Here is a 21014-nt window from a genome sequence, read left to right as displayed (position 1 = left end):
GACAATTGCCCCCCTTGCCCGCCGCTTGCCCCCCCTTGCCCACCTCCTCCTGATAGGCCAAAGGCCCCACGCCCTCACGCGAGAGGTCAAAGGCTCCGGCGGCAATCGGCGGCAGGACCGGGCTGGGGCCGGTCCCAAGGCCTTGCTGGGCCGCATCCGGCCCATGGGGCCACAGGTTGCCTACCCCGCCATATATCATCAGGCTTTACACACAGGAACAAAAGAGAGCTAGATAATTATCTACTTCAATGGAATATTTAGTGCAGTGACAATATAGGAAAGTAAAGCACTTTCAGTTTGCAAAACCTAATAATTAGCAATGAGCTAATTTACATGGCATTCACAACAATTGAATTTGCCCCATTGAAATCCCAAATAAAGCATGCACACAGTTTTTCTGACCCCTGCAACACTGTCAACATCAAACAGCCATTCATGTCCAACAGCAGGAAGGAGTTGGGAACAGCCAGTATACTCTGCCCAGCTTACCAAGAAAATTATGTGTGCCATATTACAAGTAGTGAAACATAAATGTTTGCACCGTTCCTTGCATCTCTGTACTGAAAAGACCTGAGGATATTAGGAAAGTGAGCAGAAGAGACCCTATCTTCATACATTTCCATACTCAATCGAGAATGTCAGAAGCAATTTCCTCACACTGTTTTCCAAGATGTCTCATCCCAAGGCCTTTGAATTCTGAAAGCAAATTCTTAAGACTCTACTGAGTATTAAGATATTTTTTTTAATATTAAGATATTAGCAACTTCACTTATTTCCAATAAGACACTAATCAGGAACTCCAAAGTTTCTCAGAGGTTACAATTTGAGAAGCACAACTGTAGATCAAAGGTGGGAGAAGTACAGCTTTCCAAGAAGTAAACTGTAACTCTCATTTCTCACTACTGCCTATTGTAGTGCAACAAGACCTGGAAAAAGCATACTTTACCCAAATCTACCGTGTAAACTGGACCAATAAAATTTCCAGGCCCCATCAAAATGAATGTAACTTGCATGGAAGAGCACCAGTCTAGCCTCAGGAAAGTCTCATTTATTTCAAGAGGGCATGGATCACAAAAGTTTCCAGAAGACAATGCCCACTACAGAACCGAATCTTAAGTGCTGGAAGTTACTCCCATAATATGTTGCTTTTAGCTACAACTTAAACATTCCTTCCTGGGGGATGTTTCAAATTCAAGAATAAATGCATTCATTTAAACCATCTTTTTCTTCCTGGCTGCCCATTCCCCTGAAGAATTTGTTACCCAGCTTGCTGAAGAATTTATTACAGTATTTTGAAAACTCTCTTGCACATAGGCAGCATTTTAAAAAAAAGTCAACCCCCACATAAGATAGAGGAGAGGGAAGAAAGAATGTTGAAAGACTTTTATCTGTTTTCAAACAGACAAACATTCCTGCCTGTAGATGGCTTGTAATCATTGTATATCTATCGGCTCCTATTTCCCCTTTGTTGTTTGAATAGCTTCACTCTTCCCACATACCTTTGGTCTCTAGGGACAGATCACACAGTGACACCAAATCTGAGCCATAAACAAGTGAGCTTTTGATACATGAGACTTCTGATAGATAGGATTCTATATAGCTCTGCCTTGGTAAAAACACAAGAAATTCTGAAAAAATATGCCCAACTCTCTCAAGGATATTTGTTAGATTTTTTTTTTCACAGCACACTATTGATAAGGTAAAGGAGTTCCGTAGTGCTCCTAAGATTCCTCTTCTCAGTTTATGCTTTTAAAGATGGAAATTCAAGATAAATTGTGCTTTGTCTGTCCACTAAATTGTCCTCCGTGACTAAAATACACATTCAGAACAATTGTCAACACGGGAGATTACCGAGCATGGAATCAGGGGCAACTTTCCCAACTTCAAATATTTCAGAATTCCCTCTTTTACATTTACTGCTAAGAATCTGCTACTCCAGTGCACAGCTATAGTTAGCACAGACTCTTCCCTTCAAAATAATTTTGGCACAAGTCAGAAAATAAGCATTATGTAATGATCATTTGATGCAATTATGAACAATTCTGTAGTGATTATATGTAAAGGTATATGCTTGTATGGAAAAGCATTAGTCATGTAAACAGTACAATTAAACATCTCATTCACTTCATTAAACATGTAGGCTTCTAACCAGATATTAATGAGACAGGCACTCAATGAAGATTCCAGTGCCAAGGGCTTTTGCATATTCACTTCTTGACACAAACAACTCATTTCAAATATTACTGCTATGAAGACTGGAATCCCAACACAGAATAAAACTCCACTGAAATCAACAGATATCACTTCCATAGCATTAATTTAGGTTCACAGGTACTAGGATGCAGCCCTTGGAAAGTCTGACCACCTGATACAATCTAAGTGGGACAATCTAGACTTTTTAATATATTAATATTTATGTATTGTTCCTGTGGAGTTTTGAACTGTTTTAACTTTATTGGTATTTTAGTTTATTTCAATATGTATATATAGTGGACCCTTGTTATACGCTGGGGTTTGGTTCCAAGATCCCCTATGGATAACAAAACCCCTGGATGCTCAAGTCCCATTAAATATAATGACATAACAAAACAGTGTCCCTTATAAAAAATGGAAAATCAAGGTTTGATATTTGAAATTTATACCTTTTTTTGAATATTTTCAAACCATGTATGCTTGAATCCGTGTATAAGAAATCCGTGTATAAGAAGGGCCAACTGTATTCTATAGGCAGTTTGTGACTTCGAGTGACCTATTGATTTATGGGGACCTCATGAATTTTCGTAAGATTTTCTTAGTCAAGGAAAACTCAAGAGGAGCTTCATGTTATTTTAAAAATAATGTTGAAAGCCACCTTGTATCTCAGTCAGGAAAGAAAAGTGGAAAATAAATCATAAAAATAAATAAATAAACAGGCTTCTGGATTAAGAAAACAGGCTTAACATATCTTCCACCAGTCCAATTCACAGGTAAGAAGAAAAACAAAGGTTTGCAGGCCAGAGCTGTATTAAATAATATTGTATTATGGCTGTACCATATTATTTCTCCATTCTAGAATATTAGCAATTAGTAATATTTGTAATTCTGACCCACTAATTTAAATGGAACTTGCCTTTTCCAACACAATAGTCCAATATACTGTATGACTTAGGCTGCATCTACACTGCAGAAATCTACTTTAACTGCCATGGCTCGATGGTATGGAATTCCTGGAATTGTAGTTTGTAATTATACTGGAACTCCATGACAAAAGACTAAATATTTCACAAAACTACAATTCCCAGGATTCTTTAACATTGAATCATGGCAGTTAAAGAGATGTGAAACTGGATTACTTCTGCTGTATGGATAGAGCCTCTGTTTAAAACCTAATGTAAAGATTGCATTAAGTAAAAATATCACATGCATTGGGAACATGAACTATAATCACTCATATTAAAAACGGATCAGAAAAGTTATTTTTTTTGGACTACAGCTCCTATAAACCACCAGCTAACATGGCCAGGTTTCTGTAGTTCAAAAATTAACTGTTTCAAACCCTGATAAAGGAGAGCCAACAAGTCTCAGATCTCAGTGCTTATAACCACCACAACCAGCAGCTCAAGCCATCCATGTCAGTGAGACAGTGAATCTTGAGTTTCAACCTGATTTTAGAGGCACTTTCCAAGGTGCTGAACTTTATTTCCCCAAAAGGTTTGGTACCTTTGATGATTTTTTTAAAGGTCACACTAAAGCCCCCAAAGAAGTTCACCAACAGTGGAAGCCACCAACTGTCACCAATTGAGAGGTCTACAAACTTTCTACCTACTTTTCAATATCAGTTCATTTCCCAAGGAGCCCTTCAACATCTGCCAGGAAATTCCATAGAAACTGTGGAATCATAGAGTTGGAAGAGACAACAAGGGTCATCCAGTCCAACCCCTTGCCATGCAGGAACACACAATCAAAACACCCTTGACAGATGGCCATACAGCTTCTGTTTAAAGACCCCCAAAGAAAGAGACTCCAACCCATTCTGAGAAATCATATGCCACTGTTGAACAACACTTACCTTCAGGAAGATCTTACCATCAGGAAGATCTTCCTAATCTTTAGGCGGAATGTCTTTTCTGTGACTTACATCCATATATTTTGTCTTTGAACCCACTGGGTTTTTTGTTTTGTTTTTTTCATTTGCTCTGTGTCCTAGTCTCTGGAGCAGCAGAAAATAAGCTTGTTCCATCTTCAATATGACTTTCCTTCAAATATTTAAACATGGTTATATCACCTTTTAAACTTACCCAGGCTAAACATACCTAACTCCCTAAGCCTCATTGGGCATGGTCTCCAGATCTTTCACCATTTGAGTCACTCTCCTCTGGACACACTCTAGTTTATCAATATCCTTCTCAAATTATGGTGCCCAGAACTGGACACAGTTTTCCAGGTGAAGTCTGACCAAAGCAGAATAGTATGGAGATCTGACCATCACTAAAACTGAACGTGTCACCTAATCTTCCACAGCCACAAGGTTTTGAATTTCAATTGACAATCTCACACACAACCACATTATATGAATCTGTCTCTGCCTCCATTCCACTCCTTGTATCTGAAGAAATAGGCTGAAATCTACAAAAGTTCATGCTGCCAGTTTCTCTCAGTTAGTCTTAAAGGTGCAACAAGATCCCTTTGCATACTGATTTTCCAGACTAACACAGCTATGTTCTTGAATTATTCACAGATGTAAGCATCCTTGACATATGTTGCTACTCCTCCTTTCCTGTTTCGTCTATTTCTCTGAAATAGGTCATGACCTTCTATTACTACATTCTATTCATGAGACACATTCCACCAGGATTCAGTGATGCCTATTATACCATATATGCTTAACTGTGTTAATAGTCAAGTTCATCTTGTTTGTTACCCATCCTCTGTGCATTAGCATAGAGACATCTAAGGACATGGGTCATTCTCCTATCTGCTTATTTAAGGATATTTTTTTCTTCCCACTATTGGATTCTTGTACTATATGCCCAGTTATCTCAGTAGCATTTGGGCTATTATCTCCAGAACACAATGAACTTCTGGTCCCAAGAATACTATCTCCCTCCCCCACATAACTAGTTTAAAGCCCTCCTTGTCAGGATCATGAGCAAAACATTCTGGCCAACTGTTGTGATACAAACCATCATTTGCCAGAAGTCCCTCTTCATGAAACAGCAAACTATGGTCCAAGAAGCCAAATCGTATCTGGCAGCACCGTCTGTGAAGCCAGTTGTTCCTCTGCACTATTTAGCATTTAACATTTACATTTCTATACCACTTAATAGTGAACTCAGCACTCTCTAAACAGTTTACAATCTGTAAGCCAACTGCCTCCAGTAAGTTAGATATAGTGTGCCCGCGTCATATGCAGGCACCTCTTACATGGCTTCCAGCATACACCGGAAGCCGCGCTGGAAGAAGCAATGGTGCATATGCCCATGGCGCATGCACCGCCACAGGAACAAGCCCCATTCACTTGAATGGGGCTTGAGTCTCCGCGTTTTTCCCCCGCGTAAGAAAAGGGTGGACTGTACTCATTTTAGCGACCTATGAAAGATGGAAGGCTGAATAGACCCTGGGATTGAACTCACAACATTTTGGTTGCCACTGCACCACCAGCGTTCCATTTCTTTCTTTTCCTTTACTGATATTTTTGCAGGCTTGCAATTTGTTCTGGTTTAATACTGTGTAAACTGTCTTGAGTCCCAATACCAGGGGAAAGGCATGATATAATTGAATAACAACAACAACAACAATAAAACCTTTTATTTGAAGACTAATCAGAGTCCAAGGAGATCTGATCCCTATACAATTTGAAAGATGCTGTATTAAAGTCTGAATACTACTACTACTACCAGTATCACTAGTATTAAAAGATGCTGATATTGTTTCAGCTCTTTTGAAACTTAAGTCATATTTGGTAGGAGGGGAGAAATCACATATTCATATGAAATGAGAGCTATCACAACATGGAAATTTTGCTCCACTCTATTTTTATCTTCTGTCTGAGACACAAGGGAAAGACACATTTCAACCTGACCACAGGTATGGATAGCTCCTCTTTTCTATGGGTACATCTCACTGAGAGAGTGCTTCATGAGGAACAATTTCCATATCCTGACAAATGAGTAATCAGTCAATTCTTTTTTTCTTCTCTCTGAAAATATATGCAAGATATTGTCCTCTTCACATGTTACTACTGACTGGCCCTGTATTGCTCGGTCCTTGACAGGGGCATGAAAATATTACACTACACTGGTGCCTCGGTTTACGAAATTAATTCGTTCCGCCATTCCTTTCGTAACCCGAAAATTTCGTAACCCGAAAAGGCTTTCCGTTAGCACTGGAAAACCTATAGCTGCACTTTGCAGCATTTGAATTTCGCGCCGAAATGAATTTCGTAACCCGAAAAATATTTCGTAACCCAAAACAGTTTTTGCCAATCCAACTTTTTTGTATCCCGGAAATTTCGTAACCCGATCATTTCGTATCTCGAGGCACCAGTGTACACAGTTGTAGCACTATCATTCCAAGGCATCTGAGGGAGTCCTGTGGTTTATAGTTTGGACAGACACGGGAAATCTCTGGCTGACAGTTCTAAATATCTATCCCTAAACTGCAAATCCCAGTTTAGAATGGAAACCTGGCAATTAATCATAGAATCATAGAATCATAGAGTTGGTAGAGACCGCAAGGGCCATCCAGTCCAACCCCCTGCCATGCAGGAAATCCAGATCAAAGCATCGTCGACAGATGGCCATCCAGCCTCTGTTTGAAGACCTCCAAGGAGGGAGACTCCACTACACTCCGAGGAAGTGTGTTCCACTGTCGAACAGCCCTTACTGTCAGGAAATTCCTCCTAATGTTGAGGTGGAATCTCTTTTCCTGCAGCTTGCATCCATTGCTCCGGGTCCTAGTCTCTGGAGCAGCAGAAAACAAGTTTGCTCCCTTCTCAATATGACATCCCTTCAAGTATTTAAATAGGGCTATCATATCACCTCTTAACCTTTTCTTCTCCAGGCTAAACATCCCCAGCTCCCTGAGTCGTTCCTCATAGGGCAAGGTTTCCAGACCTTTCACCATTTTAGTCGCCCTCCTTTGGACACGCTCCAGTTTCTCAATGTCCTTTTTGAATTGTGGCGCCCAGAACTGGACACAATATTCCAGGTGGGGCCTGACCAGAGCAGAATATAGTGGCACTATTACTTCCCTGGATCTAGATACGATACTTCTATTGATGCAGCCTAAAATCGCATTGGCCTTGTTAGCTGCCGCATCACACTGTTGACTCATGTTCAACTTGTGGTCTACTTGGACTCCTAGATCCCTTTCACATGTTGTCTCCTTAAGCCAGGTGTCTCCCATCCTATATCTGTGCATTTCATTTTTCCGCCCTAAGTGCAATACCTTACATTTCTCCGTGTTGAATTTCATTTTGTTAGCTTTGGTCCAGCTTTCTAGTCTATTCAGGTCATTTTGAATTCTGATCCTGTCCTCTGGAGTATTAGCTATTCCTCCTACTTTAGTGTCATCTGCAAATTTGATAAGTATTCCCCCAATTTTTTCCTCCAAGTCATTGATAAAGATGTTGAACAGTACTGGGCCCAGGACAGAGCCCTGTGGAATCATAGTGCTACACTTGTGTAGTGGAAAAACACCCAAACTGCTTGCTTGACTCCCTGTTCATTCTGATTAATTTTTTCAGATTTTTCTTTATTTAAAAAGAAGTATGGACATGACTGCATGCTTCAAAGTGAAGTACCAGCCTCGAATACCATTTTTATTTCCAACAACTGCTTGCCCCACCCATCCAGCCACAGAATCCCACAAAGGCATTTTTGAAAAATAAAAACAGCACCCAAAAGTAGCCCAGTGCTCAATTCTGAACAGGCCCAGTTGCACAGAAACAAGAAAAATTTCTGTAATTTCTGGGAGGTGATAGGGAGGAAGTGGTTCTTTTTGCCTACAAAGCCTAAGTGCCTGCAGATAGGCATTTTGTGTTTTGGTGGGGGAACAGGTTACCTGGACTACTTTGTTTTTTGAGTGGTATCTGTTTTGCCTGTATTAAGTGGGTATGTTTCTCAGTCTGCCTTCTATACATTTTTTGCTTTATTTTGTTGGGCAGATATATGTGATTTGGCATTTTCAGGCACAATCGGAACCAATGATGTCTATAAGAGAGCTGGGACCAAGAGGTCTTGCCCTAAAACCTGAACGCTTCAGCAGGCTCATAGGAAAAAGACAGTTCTTCTTATTGAATGCAAACTATATAAGGATTTATCAGGCATACCCAACAATTTAACTGTTTCTAAGAACAATCCGGTAGCCAATGGAGTTGTTGCCTAACAAGGAAGTTGTGTGCTCCTTCTAATTAGTCCCAGAGCACACAACTCCCTTGTTACAACAGCTCCACTAGATACCAGTCTATTTCAGATTTTAATTCAAGATGTTGGATTTGATGCATAATCAGTCCAATCTGAGCAAAATTTAAAAGTCTGATTATTACAGAAGAACAACTTTACTTCATGTTAAAAGTGAGACCAAACTTCACCAAGGCCCAAAATTTACAAGACTTCAATAAAGTGGCACAGCTACACAGGCAATGTAGACAGTAAGTATTTCAGGTATGGGCTTGGAAAACTTTATACAGAAATGTCTCATCACTATCCCAGCAATGACCTCAGATCACTGGATGAGCTCACCAGTTTTAAAAAAGACAAGTGATTCAATTTCCATGAGACCAGACATGAGCTATATTAGAAGCGTAGGCTATCCAGCCACAGCAGTCATTCGACAAATTATGCTTAGTGCTTCTGGATTACCATGAGTGTCTTTTCGCCAGAACAGACCTGTGATGTAAACACTGACAGAAATACAATTCTCAAAAAGAAAGGATCACGCTGAAGAATAATGGCTGAACCATATATTTGTGAAATGATTCTGATCCAGAGCCTGGGGGACTACATCCTTCAGGAACGTCTCTTGAAGTTGGTGTCATGAACAAGGAAAAGCATCACAGTACAAATGACCTTGTAAATACTGCCAAAAGTACAGGTTGAGTATCCCTTCTCCAGAAATCCAAAATGTTTCAAAATCCAAAACTTTTTGGGCACCAACATGACGCTTTGATTTTGGATTCTGTAATATACTATGCAAGTTGTACATACCAGTACCATATTTGCAAGGTTGGAGAAAGATGCAGCTGGAGAGAAATAAAGGATACTCAACCTGTATTTTGCTCTTTTTGAATAGAAAGATTGGCTTAAGCACAATATCTCCTTCAATTATTTAGCCTTAAGTATATAAGGTTAATAGATAAGAATTAATGTATAATAGTGATTAAGCCAGCTAAATTCATGTATCTGCATACATGTATGGATTTGTCTTCTGCTTCTTCAAAAACAGAAAGTTGTCATATACAGTAGCAGATCAGGCCAATGATCTATCTATGGCAGTATTAGCTACACTGAGTAGCAACTGCTCTGCACAGAATTTTTTCCAGTCTTACCTAGAGATGCTAGGAATTTAACGTGAAAACTGCATCTGAAGTGTGTGCTCTACCACTCAGCTATAGTCCTTTGTTTCTCTATTATTTGCAGATATGTCTTCCACCAACCTCTAAGGTTTTACCCATACATTTCTGAAAGCTTATTTTTAGATAGAATTGAAATCAGATTGTTGAAAAGCTGAATTCTTCCTGCAATACCACATTCTATAGCTCTAATAAATTTCTTCAGAATCATAACTTCTTCAGAATCATGCCATGATTATGCCACAGAATGGCATAATTATATCACATGGCACATAGTTTTTAAATGTTCCCAAACTCTTTGCTGTTTTAATAATTAATTAATTAATTAATAAGTTAGTCACTTATGGAAGCCAATTCATCTTACTAAACATCCTCTTCAGCAACCCAAGGAGTAAGCATTTCCCCAGTCTATGCATACTGATGCAGTCAGAACTAGTGACGTGTGGCTTTTGGACAAAGTAAAACTGGGGACTTTTCCAACAACAACAACAACAATACAGAAGATCTTCCAGCATATTAAGTAAAGTATAGCACATTTGGTTTAAATATTCTATTCAAACACAGTAAAAGCTCAATATGGAATTTATTTTATTGGAATATTTGTAATATTACAAATAGAACAGAGTATACTTCCCATACTTTTAATAAAACAATTACTACACCTGAAATAACACCTTTTTAGCACTCATATCTAAGAAAAAAATGTGCCTGATATATCTTATATGAACAGTTTGACTTTCTTTTACTGAGGTACAACTGTAGTACTTCAGCTTCACTCAATCACTCTCTGAACTACTTATCAGTTCCATCAAGTTGAGAAAAATCCGATCCAGTACAACTACTTCAACATTCTATTTCACTAAAAGATTGATTGCAGCACAACACCCCAGGCAACTATGGATAAATGCAGATGATAATAAATTTTCCACAGAAAATTGTCCACCCTACATCTCTGTTTAGAACATAAAAGCAAAGGCAGAATAAGGTTTAAGCACAAGTGTGGGCAGCCATTTAGAACTGTACATATCTGTCTGGTCACAGAAGATGGAAGGGGGACAGAGAGGGAGATACTAGGAACTATGCTGATTAGATGAACGGACTCTACCCCTTCTGTTGTGTATGTACCTTCATGCTGCCTGTTTACTTATGGTGACCTCATGAATTTCACAGGGTTTTCTTAGGCAAGGAATACTCAGAGGTGGTTTTGCCAGTTCCTTCCTCTGAAATAAACCCTGCAGCACCTAGTATTCATTAGCTGTCTCCCATTCCAGTACTGAACCTTTTTAGTTTCCAAGATCAGATGGGATCTGGTGCCTTTAGGATATTTATCAGTCATAAATTCCTGACACTCATAGAGGCAGGACTCATGAGAGCTGATTCACTCAATCAAATAGCACTAGGGCAGTGGTTCCCAACCTTTGGTCCTCCAGATGTTTTAGACTTCAGCTCCCATCATTCCTGACTGTTGGCCAAGTTGGCTGGGTCTTCTGGGATCTGAAGTCCAAAACAAATGGAGGACCAAAGGTTGGGAACCACTACACTAGGGTATGACAGGCCAGAACAGCCTGAAGTCCTTCTCAGCTGGAGCCCTCCAGATGTTTTGGACCGTCTGTAGCACCCTAAGCTCCAGTTAACATGGCCAATGTGGCAGGATAATAAGTCCCTTCTGACATATGGCAACCCCAAGATGAACCTATTACGAGTTTTTCTTCAGCTGAGAGTGTGTGACTCATCCAAGGTCACCCAGTGGGTTTCCATGGCCAACAGGGAATTGAAATCTGGTCTCCAGGGTTGTTGTCCAATGCTCAAACCACTATACTATGCTGGCTTTCACATATATACCCATAAAATCGGATTATCATATGCTGGACTCAACGTGAAGACACAAAACAACAACAGGGATATGGTTCTTTCCCTAAACTTTTTATCTACTTGCATTGTGGCAGAGAACTTTCTGAAAGGAGACAGTTGTGCTTTAGCCAAAAAAAAATGGGCTTGACAGTTCACAAGTTGCACATATAACATAAGATGGCAATAAAAAAGATGGGGGAGTAGTATGGCAACTACAAGAAGACTTTATGGCAAAGGTAGTCAACTGTGGTTTTCCAGATACTCTTGGACTGCAGTTCCCATAATTCCTCATAGCTATCTTAGATAGCTAGGGCTGATGAGAACTGCAAAAAACATCAGGAAGATAACTGGCCAGTTCCCTTAGAGCCAAACTGAAAAACAATGAGCACTAGCAGAGTTGTTGTTGTGCACCTTCAAGTCATTATGGTGACCCTAAGAGTTACTTTACCCTGAAAGTTTAAATGGTTTCAGACATTCCACTACTCAATGAAAAAATATGCAGAGAGATCCAACATGACAAATACTATGGGAAAGTGATATAACCAAAATGTTTTGATGAAAACATCTCCTGTTTACCTCCTACAAAATGCTAACTACTCCTTACTGCCTTTCTACAGTTGCCTTGACATACAAGTTGTTCCAGAATCCATTTTTACATTCCACAGAAAATTTACCTCACTGCCATTGATTAGCAATTATTCTGGAACAATTTGCATGCCAGTCAACTGTAGGAGGGCAGTATTCTAACTCAAAGAGTATGCTTTATTGAGTGTTAGACAGAGTCCAACACAAGCTAGACCTTATTCAGACTACAGTTTTTGTTAAGAATCTCTCTCCATTTTCCACACCCAATAATTCCTACTCTTGAGTTAGAGTCCTATATGTAATTAACATGAGTGTTAAGTCTCACTGAATTTAATAGGCCTTAACTCAGAGTAGACATGGGTAGAATTATGCTAGAGAAGAAACAGTTCAGATGGAAGAGTAGACCAGCGTCCTGTCTCCTCCTCACATGGCAGATTTCTACAAGAGGAAGAATCCTTTCAGTTCTTTTTTTTTGGGCCCTCAAGTCTACATGTGGGCCACTGGTAACATTCTAAAGTGGTACAACCAAGGCATAGGCAAAGGATCTCAATGAGAGAAACTGAGCCTCAAACAACCAACTTCACCAAACAAACATCTCAGAGTAGGGGTGAAGCTTTCCACCTGTAACTCCCATCAGCCCTAACCAGCATAAGGGATTACAGGAGCTGCAATCCAAAAGTTATAGACATCCCATTCTGACCATATTAGCTGAGAAAAGCAGGACATCTGCTTCCTTGCTCTTTTCATCTATTTTTTTCCAAGCAACAAAAAACATGGTCTATTTATCTTGGATTTTCCCATTCTTCTTGTTTCTTCCCACTATGAATCCATCAAACATATCAATGGTACTCTTAGTATGAAAATAGGAAATTTGAAGGGAAAAGATAAGAGACTTATTTATTCAAGGCTATTCAAGCAAGCCCATGGATAAAGTAAGATTTGAATTCAATCCTAGGCATAGCTCTAAATCTTTGGCACTAATAGTGGTGGATACACAGGAGAATCTTACAATGTAGCTTGGAACTCAACAATAAGGAACAGCATCTGCCATTGTGCAGTAAATAAATATTGGGATTGGTGCTCCAGTAGTAACACAATAGTAAAGTTATATTAGCAAGAAACATAACTTGAATTACTACTTCTATTGGAAATGATGGCTAAGCCAGGGGTGGGTTGGGGATGGGGGTTACAAAGGAATGTAGTGGTTCAGTTAACAGGTATATTGTCATTATTATTAATGAGATTTCTATACTTCCCATCGGTAGAGCTTCCAGATTACAAAACCAGAGTAAACTATAAATAAAAACATATCCTTTGAAATGCTTTATTAAAACGTGCTTTGAAATGGCCTAGAATATATATATATATATATATATATATACACACACACACACACACACACTGATCCCACAAAGGTAGTGTTTTATCCACCAAGCCACAAACAATTCCCTCACGGAAAAGGCTCTGTTTCGCATTACAACTGTTTTTATTTTTCTTTATTAAAATGTTTATCTCTCAGCTATTTCAGAAAGGCATACAGATAAAATCAGTTTGAATAGCTTTAAACAACACAAAACTTAACACCAGAAAATTAATTTGAACACACTAGAACACACTTATTAAACTAATTAACAAGTTAAAATAAATGAAATGGTTTTAAGAGTTTAAGACCATGTAGACTGGGGGGGGGGTGTTAGACCCCAAAGGCTTTAATAAAAAGCCATGTTTTAGCTTGGTGATGAAATGAGGCTCACTCAAGCATCAATTGGTCATTCTTCAAGAAAGGTGCCACTTCAGACAAGGCCCTTTAAATGGTCCTCCCACAGGTTGGACAGAGGAGGCCTTCTCCAGGAAATCACAGTTCTTGGACAGGCATAACTAGATGGCAGAATAGAGAGAGGAAGCACCCCAAGATGACTTCAGTGGGAATAGATTCTTGTGAGTAGACATCCTTTCCTGAATCTGGATCTCAAATTGTATAAAGAAATGTACCAGCACTGTGAATGGTGCTCAGAAATTATCTGGAAGTCATAAAGCCACAGCCTTTTTGAATCTTCCCAGCAACTACGTAGTCCAAATCAAAATGTAACTACCGTAGTCTTCAAATACAGCCCAACATCCAGTGCATTACAACTGATTGTCTTCAATGTAACCAGAACGTGGATAACTGTTGCTATGGGATCTCTGCTCCTGGAAGATGACAACTGGCAGATTAGCTTAATTTGATAAAATGTACTCCTAACTACAAAAGTTACTTGGGCCTCTAGCCTCCAGTAAAAGGACTATCTGAAGAAATCAGGCCTGATTCCTTTGAAGTGTAGAGTGCAATCCTGCCCAGAATGCCATGCATCTCTCAAAGAAAACAAACAAACAAGCAAACAAACAAAAACAATCCAACTACCCAGAGTTCTTACTGGGATTCAGTTTCATTTCACTGACTTCAATTTAATTAGTCCATGAGAGCCAATGTGGTGTAGTGGTTTGAGTGTTGGACTACAACTTGGGAGATCAGGGTTCAAATTCTGAATCAGCCATGTAAACCTTGGGTGACCTTGGGCAAGTCACACTCTCTCAGCCTCAGAGGGAGGCAATACCAAAAAAAAAAACACCCCTGAACAAATCTTTCCAATGAAAACCCCATGATAGCATTGCCATAAGTTGGAAACTACTTGAAGGCACACAGCAACAATGACTTAATTATTCCATTACTGATTCCAGACCATGATTGAGTCTGAAATGAACCTCACCTTCATCTAATGCAGTGTTTCTCAAACTTTGGTCCTCTGGTTGTTTTGGACTTCAGCTCCCAGAATTCCTTACTGTTGGATAAGCCAGCCAGGACTTCTAGGAACTGAAGTACAAAACACCTGGAGGTTCAAAGTTTGGGAACCACTGATCCAATGAGTGGGACAAGTAACAAGATGGGCATCATCAGTGTACTGATGGCACCTCACAACAGTTACCTGAACAACTTTTCCCAGTGGTTTTCTGTATTAAAGCAGAGGTGCATACTCCAACATGGTGAAGTGGTTTGAGTGTTGAAACTCTGGAGACCAGGGTTCAATTCCTCATTTGGCCATGAAACCCACTGGGTGACCCACATGCTCTCTGCCTCAGTGGAAGGCAATGACAAACCTCCTTTGAACAAATTTTGCCAAGAAAACCCAATGATAGTGTCACCTTAGGGTTGCCATAAGTCAGAAATGACTTGGAGGCACACAACAATAAAAGCAGACTTTTTCATGGTCTGAAGGTCCTATATGAAAGCTCAGTGATGGGATGTATATTCTACATACATTATGCTTAGTTCACAACATCTTCATCCTGCCATTCTAAACAGAGGCTCTCAAGCAAAGGCAACAGTGGGCTAGATTCTAACAAACTTTTATGAGAAAACCCAGTCAATATTTTTTTTATTTGTAATTATAAGTTAAAACTATACAGTTTCTTGTGGAAAGTTTTCAGTTGTAAGCCTAAAATATAACAGATCTATAGCTTGTTGATATAGGTTAATATATGTTTTTATTTATCCTGTTGTAAAAATGTCTTGTTGTAAAAATTTATCTTGTAAAAACGCAAGCTTTGTAAAATAAAGATATATTAATAAAAAAAAATTTAAAAAAGCAGATTCAACATTTGGCCACTAAATTGATTTGTTCCAAACTCCAGCCACTCCTCAAGATTTCAGCAGGTCCCCCTCTACCAGGTGTGGTTTAGAGATGTACATTTCTAACACACTGGAATATTCCCTTCCCATCTCAGCCCACCCCTTCCACCCAAATAAACAAGATGTCCACAGTACCAATGCCAGCACATAATTTAACAGAAGAGGAAAGGAAAAAAAAGGAAGCCAAGGAATTACAGACTCTGCCTTCAGAGTGGAGGGGAGGGGGAATTGGCCTTCATCTGAAAGGAATGAATTTTTCTTTCGACTGGAATTAGAAGCCACATCATCGCGGAATTCAAATCTTTTGGATCCCCCTCCTCCAGCAATTAAATAAAACATGTTAAGGAAGGGGGGAGAAAAGAAAAACTCCAAGCCTGAGCAAAGGGGATTTTGGCTTTGTGGCAACAAAACAGCATTCCATTTCCTGGTAACATTCTGTTTCTCTTGGTGAGAGGGTGGGAAGCATCTGGCAGAAGAAAGACTGTAATAATGATATAAAAAAAGTTTCCAGAATATTTCCCCACTATTAGTACCACCACCACCATCCATCCATCCCGCCTCCTCTGCCAGTGGCGTCAGCAAGGAAGGAGGGGTGGAGGGAGATGTCTGTCTGGGTCTCCTTTTTCTCCAACAGCCCCTAGATCCAGACGTTTTGGAAAAGATTGGAGAAGATGGGGGGGGGGGGGGAGTCGCCAAAGGTGGTGACTAAAGGAAGGAAGAGGAGGAAAGGCAGGGGTTAGTTTGCCATCCCCTGAAGGATAGAGGTTCTTCCTAGCCAGGAATGGAATGCACAAAAAGCAAAGGAAGAAGCAAGAAGCTGGTAGAAACCAGCTTCTTGCCCCCTACCCTTGCTTTTTACCTCAACTCTCTCCGTTTAAGAAAAGAGGGACTGACTCTCCATTGCCTGGGCAAAAAACAAAACAACCCTTCTTCCACTTACCAGCCCCTCTTGCAAGCCCTGCACATGTTTTGCCCGCTGCTTTCTTTTAAAGAGAGTGGCATCATGGTTTGAGTGTTGGATTCTGACTCTGGAGACCAGGGTTTGAATCCCAGCTCAGCCATGGAAGCTCACCTTGGGTGAGTCACACTCTCTCAGCCTCTGAGGAAGGTAAAGGCCAACCTGCTTTGAACCAATCTTGCCAAGAAAGCCCAGTGATAGGGTTGCCTTGGGATGGCCCTAAATCAAAAATGACTTAAAGGCAGACAACAATTTCCCAGAGGCAAAATCACCTTTTGAGTATTCCTCGCCTAAAAAACCCCATTGAAATTCAAATTGACCAGAATCCGAGTGACCAGATGTCCTCCTTTTCTGGGACATCTCCTACATTTCAATCTTCTTTTCAGGAGGATTTCTACAATGTCCTCTGTTTCAAACAGGACTAAGCAGAATGGATTAACATCTCTCTGTTTTTAGCATTTATTTGGTCGGGCCCTACATTTTTCTTCAGTGCCCTACATTTTCAGTGCCCTTGTCCTCCTTTGCTGTTAGGAAATCAGGTCATCCTGCTTGAAGGCCACATAGATACAGACAATTCTGAAAACCTTCTTCAATAATAAAGAGTTTTACTTCTTTTTTTCTTAAAAAGACATGCTACACTCAGACCTTTTTTCTACCTGCCTTATTTCCACCTGGTTTATACATGGTTTTCAGCCATGGAAACTTACTTGGTGACTTTGAGCTAATCACATACTCTCAGCCTCAGAGGAAGGGCCAACCTCCTCTGCACTAATCTTGCCAAGAAAACTGCATGATAATTGGTCACCATAAGTCAAAAATGACTTGAAAGGCATACACAACACAATATTTAAGGAAGGTTGTCTGCTTGGTAACCTGGGTTCCTGAGGCAGAGAGTTTGGATTCTGCCTTGAGGAGAAAACTAGTCAAGTCAAGGGCAAAAGGCAGGGAAGTGCCTCGGAAGAGAGTGCATCTACAGTGTTGAAATAATGCAGTTTAGACACCACTTTTCACTTCCTTAGCTCCATCCTACAGAATCCTGGGACTGGTAGTTTTGAGAAGCAGCACCAGCACTGTTTGATCTGTTTTAAGCTATATTTTAAATAATGTATTATATAAGTGTATGTTAACAGTTTTATAGTATATTGTATTCACTGCTGGTTTTGTTTTCTTTTTAAATTGTGTTTTGTATTTTAACATGTGGTACCCCGCCTCAAGGGCAGGTGGGAAAGAAATAAAATTTATTATTATTATTATTACATTATCATCACCTTTGGCAGAGAAGGCAAAAGGCCTGTTGTCGTTGTGAGCCTTCAAGTTGTTCCTGATTTATGGCGCAAGGCAAGAACCTAGCACAGGGTTTTCTTGGCAAGTTTCTTCAGGGGGCGGGGTTGCTATGGCCATCCTCTGAGGCTGAGAGAGTGAGACTTACCTCAAGGTCGCACAGTGGGTTTGCATGGCCAAGCCAGGATTCAAACCCTGGTCTCCCAGTGTCCTAGAGTCCATCCATACTGCAAAAATAAAATCACAGAGTTGCAAGAGACCACAAGGGCCATCCAGGCCAACCCCCTGCCATACCTGACATAATCCATTTTGATACCGCTTTAATCCATCTTGACACCACTTTAACTGCTGTGGCTCCATGCTATGGAAGTCTGGGCATGGCAGAACAAAGCCCTCTTGTAGTTACACTCCTTCTCCTTTTATAGTCCAGCCTCCCTAAACCTTGCACCCCCCAGATTTTTAGGATCACAACTGCCATAATCCCTGACCACTAATGGCTGAGAGAAAGGAAACAGTCAAAAAGATGTCCAGAAGACATCATATTGGGGCGGGCTTTTGAAGGCAATGCTCGTTTTCTTATTCACGCAGGTTGCAGAAATAACCCAGGTCAACGCCGCTGCTTTCAACTAGCCATGGCTCAGTGCTGTGGAATTCTGGGAAGTGTCATTTTGGGAGAGGTTGAGCCTCCTCTACCCGGCTGCATCCACACTGGAGACATAACCTTTAACTCCTTACTGGCTCAAGGCAGTTAAAGTGGTGCCAAACTGGGTTCTCTCTCCAGTGTGGATGCAAGCTCTGGTGCAAAAAACAAAACTACCATTCCCAGAATCACACAGCATGGAGCCAGGACAGTTAAATCGGTGTCACATCGGATTACTTCTCCAGCCCTGAAGTCCAACGCCCAAACCACCAGACCCCACTTTGGCTGGAGGTGGGTTTTGACCAGTGCAGATGCTGCCACCGAGGCGAAGAGCCTGTCTGGATTACTAGGCTCTGATGGTGCCTGACTCGCCTCCTCCTCTTCCTTGCCAGCAAAGGGAGGGAGGGGGGGAGGGAAAGAAGGGGGGTGAAAAATGGTAGTTTTGCCACTCAGGTTGGCTTCTTTAGAGTGGAGTCCAGGCAGCCAGACAGGCAAACCCTGGGCATCCAAGGCCCTTCTTTCCCTCAGGCAGCAAACTCCAACCACCTTCTTCTCCTCACCGACAAGACGGAGGAGGAGGAGGAGGAGGCTTAGCCATGGCCAGGCTTCTTTTGAGTTTTTATTGAAGTGTTCTTCAGACACTCAAAAAACTGAAATAATAATAATAAAAAACTCAAAATGGCCTCAAAATGATTTTTTTTATCTCTGAAACCTGAAAAATAAAAGAGTAAATACAAGGAGACTTCCTCCTCTTCTCCTGCCTTCCTTTGCCTCAAAATGAGTGTTTCACTAAAAACTGAAGTCCAGGCTTTCCTTCTTTTTTTCCGACCTGGAGGAGGAAAATATTAGTAAGCGCTCCAGGTTATGAAGAAAAGGGGTGGGACCTCAGAAATAATCCGGGTTGACCCCACTAGGGCTGCGTCCCACCACTGAGAATTAACCCGTTTGTCCCGCTTTAACTCTTTTTGGCTCACGTATGGAATTCTGGGAGTTGGAGTATGTTGTGGGGCCCAGAGCTCCGCTCCGCTCCGGGCCCACCAACTACTCCAACTCCCAGGATTCCATAGCCTGACCAAAAAGAGTTAAAGCGGGACCAAACCGGGTTATTTCGCACCCCCACATTCCTTTCCCCTCCCTTGGGTTTCCACTCCGAAACAAAAGGAACCGTTGGGGTGTGGAGGAGGGAGAGCAAGCCCGCCTCTCCTTTTCTCTGAGGAAGAGGGGAAAGCCATGGCCCTGCAGCTCTCTCCCCAATCCCCAAATCTGGGCTCTTCCCTGCCTTCCCTTTCGCAGCTCCAGCTCCAAGGAGAGGAGGCTGAGGAGGAGGGAAGGAGCCGGGCTTACCTTGCGTTGGAAAGAATGGGGAGCGCAGGAAGGGCGTTTGGGGGGCAGGCAAAGGCGAGGCGAGGCAGGCGAGGTCCGTGCGGGCTCAGGGCGCGCGAGGGCTGGCGTCAGTGGCCCGAGGCTCCGGAGGGGGATTCCGCCATGGCAATGATGTCGGACCACATGGGGCTTCTGGGGCCAGCCCACATACCATACAGTCTGGAGTAGACGCTACTGTGGGAAAGGAGAGGGAAGGAGAAGGGGGGAAGGAGGAGGAGGAGGGGAAGGAAAGGAGGAGGGGAAGTCAGCTGAGACAGAGAGATGGGAAGAAGGAGGCAGGCCCCCCAAAAAACCCAGTCTCAGGGAAAAGGGGAGCCCTTGGCGAACTATAAACGCCCCACTGCTTCAAGGCAGCGACGAGAAGGCTGACCACACCTTTCCAGCCTATACACACTGCAGAAATAATCCAGTTCGAGACCGCTTCAACTGCCCTGGCTCAGGGCTAGGGAAGCCTGGGAACTGTAGTTTGTCGTGGCACCTGAGCTCTGAGAAGAAGGCTAAATGTCTCCCAAAACTACAGGTCCCAATTCCCTAGCCCTAAGCCAGGGCAGTTAAAGCGGTCTCCAAGTGGGTGGTTTGGGGCCTCAGTCCCTCGCTGCCTTGCAGCTGAGGCAGGGCCAGCGGAGTCCCAAGCACAGGGCAGGAATAGCCCACTTGGAGACCGCTTCAACTGCCCTGGCTCAGGGCTAGGCAATCGGGGAGGGGGAGTTTGTTGTGGCACCAGAGGCGGCTCCATGGCTCACAAAACTACACTCGGCCCTCCTTATCCACAGATTTTTTTAATCCACGGATTCCATCATCCACAGCTTGACAATATTCCCCCCCAAAAGTATGAATTCCAAATAGCAAGCCTTGGTTTTCCATTTTATGTATGGGACACCTTTTACTATGCCATTGTATTTAATGGGACTTGAGCATCCATGGATTTTGTTATCCACAGTTGGTCCTGGAATCAAACCCCGGTGGATACCAAGGGCCCACTGTACAGTTGCCAGAATTCCCTAGCATCAAGCCAAGGCAGTTAAAGCGGTCTCAAACTGGATTATTTCCGCAGTGTGTTTTGGGCCCTGCTAATGTCCTAACTGCAAAGGAATAA

General features: G+C 41.7%; 1 protein-coding gene across 1 annotated transcript in view; it reads right to left on the bottom strand.

The window, feature by feature from the left end:
- FNDC3B (fibronectin type III domain containing 3B) overlaps positions 1 to 20089 on the bottom strand; it is a 435900-nt gene extending 415811 nt beyond the window's left edge. Inside the window, 1 exon segment of the mRNA XM_042458543.1 lies at positions 19880 to 20089. The gene's annotated coding sequence lies outside the window, so the exon portion shown is untranslated.
- Between the last annotated feature and the right edge of the window lie 925 nt (positions 20090 to 21014).

Source organism: Sceloporus undulatus, chromosome 3 (assembly GCF_019175285.1).
Source record: "Sceloporus undulatus isolate JIND9_A2432 ecotype Alabama chromosome 3, SceUnd_v1.1, whole genome shotgun sequence".
Classification (NCBI taxonomy): Eukaryota; Metazoa; Chordata; class Lepidosauria; order Squamata; family Phrynosomatidae; genus Sceloporus; species Sceloporus undulatus.
Note: the sequence above shows the minus strand (reverse complement) of the source record. Positions and strands in the feature narration are given on the sequence as shown.